This window comes from Trichomycterus rosablanca, chromosome 15, assembly GCF_030014385.1.
Source record: "Trichomycterus rosablanca isolate fTriRos1 chromosome 15, fTriRos1.hap1, whole genome shotgun sequence".
In the NCBI taxonomy this organism is placed as follows: domain Eukaryota; kingdom Metazoa; phylum Chordata; class Actinopteri; order Siluriformes; family Trichomycteridae; genus Trichomycterus; species Trichomycterus rosablanca.
This window is the reverse complement of record NC_086002.1, coordinates 2,125,001-2,133,434: the sequence shown is the minus strand read 5'-3', so window position 1 is coordinate 2,133,434 and position 8,434 is coordinate 2,125,001.

Sequence of the window (8,434 nt, the reverse complement as noted above, 5' to 3'; positions counted from 1 at the left end):
ATCGGAGCCTCATTTGCGAGTACGAGTACAATACCAGTATCGGTACTCATGCATCTCTAATAATAATAATAATAATAATAATAATAATAATAATAATAATAACGCTACGGCCATTTTAACCCGCAATGCACGCAATGTGTAAATGTTCCAGCCAGCTTCCGGCGTAGTGATGAGGCGTCGCTCACTACTTAAAATGGTGGAATACCCTACATAGTGCACTTCACAGTAACAGATAATGTGAATGGAACGCTCCTACAGAATTGGCGCTAATGGTTGAAAGAGCCGCTTCCTGAACCAATCAGAGCTTCTGATTGTAATTGTTAGTAAGAAATGCTGTTATTTGCATTTATTCAGTTTGCGTCACACAGATGACGTGGTAATGAAACGCTCGATCGGCTTTCTAACGACTTCCTGTTTTACTTCACGACCGGGAAAAGTTTTGAGGTTTTTAATTATAAGCACATTTACAAAATAACGGATTCTGTTCCTAATGGGACGCACGCTTATAAATGTAATAGCATCTGGAAGAACAGAAGCTAAGGTAAGCAGCGGTTATGATTGTTTTTGCTGTGTTTGGGATTTTGGCCGCTGTGCCGTGATTTGCAATGAAAAGTACGAAGTAAATACACTCGCTAATCTGTTGTTGTTTTTTATCTGAACTTACAGATTATTTGTTTATTTCTTCACTACATTTCATTTCCAATATATGTTTTGTGTTTATTATATTCTCGTGACTCGACTCGGACTCGTATTTTGTGACTTGTGAACATCTCGTACGTCTCCTGTCCCTGACTGATGGACGCTGACCGGCGTAACTACGTTAGGATGTTGTTTCATGATCTTCGGTCCCTTTGTTTAGCCGTCATTAAACAAAAAAAGATTAGCTGCACCATTTCCTAAATGGCTCTCCATGTCATGTCCTGGGTGGCTGAAGATTCCTTGTCATTTATGAGTTATTAATAGAACGGGGCCCCGGTTAGCTGGACCCGGGACCATTAGGCACGCTAAGAGGGACTTAATTGTTTCCTGAGTGTCTGGAAGTAGGGCCTATAAGAGGACGCTAATTAAATTGCTTCCTCCATTATCAACCTCCATTTTTTGTTGACTTGGATGTTAATGAAGCCAGTTCATTAGTCTCGTCTCTGTCCAGGACTGAAGTCCTTTTGTCATCCTCGTCCTCCGTCTACCTTCCTCGGCCGGATCGAACAGGTCGACCTCTGCGCTCGGATTAAGCGTGTGCGTCGTCCGTCATCTGTCGGAATCGTACGCTCTTCAAAATCAGTCAGAAGTCGGGGGCGACGTGGTGGTGCAGCGCAGAAACACGGGTCCTGTGGAATTTAGTACACATCTTTACATTCGTCTGGGTTTTCCTCTGGAAGCTCCGGTTTCCTCCCACAGTAGAAAGACGTGCAAGAATTGTAGATACTAAATTGTCCATGACTGTGTTTGACACTAAACTAGAAGTGATGAATCTTGTGTAAGCAGTAACTAACTGTCCCGTCATGAATGTAAACAAAGTGTAAAACATGACGCTAAAATAATCACTCACTCACTCACTCACTGTCTTATCCTATCAGGGTCGCAGGGGGTGCTGGAGTCTATCCCAGCTTTTCAATGGGCGCAAGGCACACAGTAACACCCTGGACGGGGCACCAGTCCATCTCAGGGCACACACACATACACACACACACACACACACACACACACACACACACACACATTCACCTATAGGGCAATTCAGTGTCTCCAGTTAACCTGATTGCACGTTTTTGGACTGTGGGAGGAAACCGGAGCTCCCGGAGGAAACCCACACAGACACGGGGAGAACATGCAAACTCCACACAGAAAGGACCCGGACCACCCCGCCTGGGGATCGAACCCAGGACCTTCTTGCTATGAGGCGACAGTGCTACCCACCGAGCCACCGTGCTTCCCTTGTCAAAATCCTAATAAATAAATAAATAAATAAATAAATAAATAATTAAATAATTAAATAAACAAACTTGTGATCGTTTGGAAACGAGGACACTGACTGTAGTTCATCAGAGGGGATTTTTTCCTGTTCTTGCTTGATATACTGTAGAACATCAACAATAATATTATGGACAGTAGATGGTGAAATACCTATATTACTGTTCTTAGACTGTTGGACTTTTACCTCTTGTAGTTTTTTTGGCGTCTGAGCCGTGCTAACCTTGAAAACGTTACCCATTTTAGAACATTTTACCAAGTTCTCAGTCTTAATCTGCCCCTGTTCCAAATGAGGAAATAGTGAATATTTATAAACATTAATGAAGTAAACACTTTTTATTTTGCTGCAATGGAACAATTAGTTTTTATTCACGGTTGTGCACTGATGACACAGAAGATAAAAACACCGTCATTATTTAATATTCGCTTCATTCACGTCTCTCCATTGTTCGCTTCTGATTTCACATGAATAAAACCAGACTGTTTATGCTTTTTAATTATAGCTATTCATCATTAAAGCCTCGTGTGGACGCGGCCACTGACGCACGCTAATGTAGCGAATGTAAAACACGGACCATAAAGCTTAGCAGCTCCGGCTATCGGGTCCATTTACCGCCACCGCCGAATTCACGCCATGGTTCAATCGCTGGTGAATGTTCCCTGTTTCGGCCAGCAGACGAGACAGAAGGGAAATCAGGAGGGAGACGATCGGTTCTCACTCTGAAATGGACAAACAAGCTCAGCTCAAATGGATGATTTAGCATTCCGCTCAGATAGCTTCACTAGCGCTTCTGTTGTTCTTGTTCTTGTTGGAATTAATAATATGTTGTGTACACTGATCAGGCATAACATTAAAACCACCTCCTTGTTTCTACACTCACTGTCCATGTTATCAGCTCCACTTACCATATAGAAGCACTTTGTAGTTCTACAATTACTGACTGTAGTCCATCTGTTTCTCTACATCAGGACCACCACAGGACCACCACAGAGCAGGTATTATTTAGGTGGTGGATCATTCTCAGCACTGCAGTGACACTGACATGGTGGTGGTGTGTTAGTGTGTGTTGTGCTGGTATGAGTGGATCAGACACAGCAGCGCTGCTGGAGTTTTTAAATACCTCACTGTCAATGCTGGACTGAGAATCGTCCACCAACCAAAAATATCCAGCCAACAGCGCCCCGTGGGCAGCGTCCTGTGACCACTGATGAAGGTCTAGAAGATGACCGACTCAAACAGCAGCAATAGATGAGCGATCGTCTCTGACTTTACATCTACAAGGTGGACCGACTAGGTAGGAGTGTCTAATAGAGTGGACAGTGAGTGGACACGGTATTTAAAAACTCTGTGTAAGGCCCTTAATTGCTTAAACTGAGTGCTAAATGCTGCAAATGCTCGTACTTATGATTGTACAGCGTACCAAGGTCCTAATCCTGTTCTAGCTCTTGTTTGTAATCAGTTCTACCTAATATCAGGTTTATTCAATATCAGAACCGTCTCAGCCCTAGGCGGCCGCCTGTACCGCTAAGTCTGTAAACGGCCCCGTATCGTCCTTTCTCCGGCTCGTTCGGACTAAAGATGAAATTGAATTTGGTCTCTCTGGCTAAAGACTGCAGTGGGAATAAAAAACCATAGATGATTAATCGTCACTCCCAGAAGATCTGAGACGTAGCAGTGATGCTAATCAGGATCTCTCACAGGAGCGACGCCCCGTCAGCAGGCGCGTTAATTAAACCCGCAATAAATCAGACGATGTTTTTTTATTCATATTCGTTCTTGATGCGGACGATGCGCAGTCGATTATCCGGCCTCTTTACACCTTCTCCACAAAGAGGGACAAAGAAAGTCGGCGGGATCCGCCGCTGTTAGCATCCCTGTAAGGCAGGTGGTCCATTGTCTGCTAATCTTTGATTGGATTCCGCGACGTGCCGCGTAAATCGCTCAGACAAAAGCAGCCGCTGTGAAAAAAGGCATCATTTGCTTTGCTGCTAGTCTGTGAGTAAGTAAGTTAATGGGCTCTAATGTGGCCCGGAGGGGGAGAGTCGATGTGCGGTGGTGGTGGGTGGGGCGGGGTGGGTGGTTGGTGGTGGGTTGCGGGGTAAGTCGGACGGATTTTAAACGGAACTGGAGGCGTCTGTGCTGCCAGAAAACAGAGTCCATCTGCTGGGGACGGCAGGGAAGCTGGTACCTGCTGACAAACGCCAGCTGCTCCTAGCGTGGCATGCTGAGGAGGATCGAGCCGCTCCCACCACTAGGGGGCGGAGGGGATTTTCACTTTTAGGCACCAAGCTGGAAACAGAAACGTCGTCCTGTGTGTCAGAGCATCTACGAGCAGGCGTCTGTCAGATTGTGTACATTTCAGCCACTTGGGTGGCACCGCGGTGTGACGCGCCCGTGCCAGTTGGCGTTCGGCCATGTCTGAGGGAGAGAAGCTCGGGTACGAACCTGTTCTCCCTGAAACGGCGACCTCTGCTGTCTGGTTAATGTAACAACATGAGCGGTGGAGGAATACAGAGAGAGTAACGGTGTTCCATACGTGAAAAATCTGTCTGTCTATCTATCTATCTATCTATCTATCTATCTATCTATCTATCTATCTATCTATCTATCTATCTATCTACATACTGGTCTGTCTGTTTATCTGTCTGTCTGTCTGTCTGTCTGTCTATCTGTCAATCTATCTATATCGCTATAATCTATTTGTCTGTTTGTCTATCTGTCTATCTATATATATAGCTTTAATCTATATATCTGTCTGTATGTCTGTCTGTCTGTGTCTATCTGTCTGTCTGTCTATCTGTTTGTCTGTCTGTCTGTCTGTCTGTCTGTAGAATCTATCTATCTACATACTGGTCTATCTGTATGTTTGTCTGTCTTTCTGTCTATCTATCCAATCTATCTATCTCTGTCTGTCTGTTTATCTGTCTGTCTGTCTATCTACCTATCAAATCTGTTTGTCTGTCTGTCTTTGTCTGTCTGTCTGTCTGTCTTTTCATCCGTCCGTATGTCCGTCTGTCTGTCTATCTATCTGTCTGTCTGTCTGTCTGTCTGTCTGTATGCCTGTCTATCTATCTGTCTGTCTGTCTGTCTGTCTGTCTGTCTAATTATCTATCTGTCTGTCTGTCTGTATGTCTGTCTGTCTGTCTGTATATCTATCTATCTAAAGTGGCGGGGGGGGGGGGGGGGGGGGGGTCATGTGCGCTTGCCTGTGGCGCTCCTCAGCCAGTGAGGGTGTTGTGCACCCGGAGGAGTGCAGAGTGCAGGGGGCATTAAAAGGGCATTAGGTATATCCAAACCAGTATAATGCAGTAAGAAATGATGTGTGAGAGAGTGACTTCACAGCCCATCGTCACGTCCATGTTTATCATTATCCACCCACACGTTCACCCCCGAGTTATCCTCCAGCTGCACCACCCTGCATCATTAACTTGATTTACCCGGGCGTCCGACGCCCTCGCGCTCCATCCGTGAAGCCGCGAACGTTCCTCCAAGGCACGACACGGGGGGCGCGGCGAGGAAAGAGAGAAGCCCGGCTCTCTCAGGACCCACTTGACAAATGGTTCTATTATTGAGGGCGCAAACGGGCGGCTTTACGAGGCCGATGAGTGATCCGGTGCCTGCTGCTCTGCCACATGTGCTTTGTTTAACCTCCTCGTCGTGTGATTGTAAAAGCCGGCGAGCAGAATCTGAACCGCTGGGAGTCCGGGGGGAGGTGCTGAGTGAGGAGGTGCAGGATCCGCTCTGAAGATAAGCAGATCTGGAACGGGTTCAGGAGTCCACGTGGGCAACAGGAGAATTCCTACCGCTGGCCAGATGTAGCCTGGCTGGAACAGGAGGGTAGAAACGTCGAGACAGGATGGAAATGATGAGAGCAGGTACGTAGATGAAGCAGCTTAAAGATTTGGTACCACAGGGTTTCTACGCCTGTAATTCTCCATTTCCCATCACCCTACACTCCTGAGAAGAGGGCGTGTCTAAATTCTTAGATCCATTAAAATGCTCCTACTGAGGCGCCTTTATTCTGAGTGATGATCCGACTGAATGACGAGGGAGCGTCCGACGCCTCCTCAGCGCTGAAGATCGATCCCAGCATTCAGTGCGGCACGACTTTTCTCACCAAAAACGACAAACATGATGGACGAATCATGGCGGAGCAACCAACGGAGTTCCGCTGTGAATCCCTGATTGCAGTGGAGGAGGGTATATTGCTGCTCATGCCTCCTCTGACCAGTGCGCAGTCCTTAGCGGAACCCTTATTTTCGCCCATGCACTCTGCACAGGCGCCTCCCTATCTGCCAATCAGGGTCCTTACACAGCGTTTGAAGACCCCGCCCACATATCCTGGTCATCCCACCCTAGCAGAACTGTGTCTGGATGGCTAGACGGCGCCCAGCCGACCGGTGGCATTGCCGAGTTTCGAACCGAGGAGTTCAGAATCTCGGCGCTGGTGTGCTAGCGGAATATCCCGCTGTGCCACCTGGGCGCCAACCAACAAAGTTCTATTTAGATGTAAATAAATTCTCGTTGATTTTAAATTAGTATAAAAGTGTCGTTTATTTGTAAATTCGAGCGTCCGGGACAGTTTACGCGTTTTCGGTACACGGAGGGAGACGTTAGCTGGCGTGCTAGCGTCGGTTTGAATGTCCTGAGGCTAACTGTGTTAACTTAGCAAGCTAAAACCGCGGTGACGTAATCGGTGTGTACGTAGAGCGTCTAAATAATCTGCCTTATGAGTTCCATGTCGCATTAGAACCCTCTCTACTGAGGCAGCTCACTAGGTTCGGACAGACTCAAGCATCTTTGGGATGATGTGGAACACTGACTGTGAGACGAGCCTGTCTGACCTACCATATGTTTTTTTTCTTTGTCTGTATGAGTATCCGTTAATACAGACACACACCAAAATCTTGTGAAAACCTCTTTCCAGGACGACTGGGATGCAACTGTAGTCAAATGCCGGTGGTTTTCCAACAAGCTCATGATCATCTGTCTGTCTGTCTGTCTGTCTGTCTGTCTGCCTTCCTGCCTGCCTGCCTATCTATCTATCTATCTATCTATCTATCTATCTATCTATCTATCTATCTATCTATCTATCTATCTATCTATCTATCTATCTATCTATCGTCTGCCTGCCTGCCTGCCTGCCTGCCTACCTACCTACCTAGCTACCTACCTACCTACCTACCTACCCACCCACCCACCCACCCATCCATCCATCCATCCATCCATCCATCCATCGCCTGCCTGCCTGCCTGCCTGCCTGCCTGCCTACCTACCTACCTACCTATCTATCTATCTATCTATCTACCTATCTATCTATCTATCTATCTATCTATCTATCTATCTATCTATCTATCTATCTATCCATCCATCCATCCATCCATCCATCCATCCATCCATCCATCCATCCATCCATCCATCCATCCATCCATCCATCCATCTATCTATCTATCTATCTATCTATCTATGTCTGTGTGTCTGTCTGTCTGTGTGTCTGTGTGTTTGTCTATCTATGTGTCCACATACTTTTGGCTAAGTCTCAGAGCGTCTCTGTTAGACCTGGAGGTTGTTGAGTCTTAGGCCAGAAAAGACAGGACGGGCTGTTACGCTGGCACGGTCGCTAACGTCCCGTTATTAAAGACATGCATCACGCGGCCTCCCGGCGGACCCGACCACACACACACACACACACACACACACACTCGGGCTAGCGTCCGTGCCGTAAACAACCCTCGGCTTCCAATCCAGCGCTTTCGGTCCAACATCCGGTTTCATTAAGCGCTAAGCAGCTCATGCTAATTAGCCTGAAATTAGCGAGCGCCAGGCACGACGACTATTTTCTCTCCTGAACGTTAATGTGACAGAGACGAATCGCTAACGTTCCTCCCCGCGGAGAGCGTGCGGCTACAGAGTCGTTCTCCGGCACGGGCTTGTTAGCGGGGCCGTCTCTGTGGCCGCGCCCTTCCGAGTCGAGAAGCGTCACCTGCCACGTAAAGAACACGAAGCCGCGAGCCGCAGCCGGCCGGACCGCCGCCCAACTTTTACACGTCTGGTGCATGAATAATTAAAGTCCCGCTGTTTGGTTTAATAAGTCTTTGTTAGGAACGCTAGGACGGGGTGTGTGTGTGTGTGTGTGTGTGTGTGTGTGTGTTGGGGGGGGGGGGGGATAAATTCAAGGCCTGTGGCACACATCACAAATGCATTCTGGGTAAAATAGAAACTGTTGAATATTTCACGAGTGCACGAGCGTGTTTAGTATGAGGAGCTCAATTAAACAACAACAACACGAGTCCAGACGAGCTCGTCTGAGTGGGTGTCTGTGTCACTTTAGGCTCCTGCGTTTGGGGACCCGTAAATCAGAATAATCCCCCCCCCCCCCCCCCCCCCCCCAAACCCATAATGGTTATTGGTTTCTCTCTCGGTCGCGACGGCTTGGTGTCGGATGAGAAATGGTAATGAAAC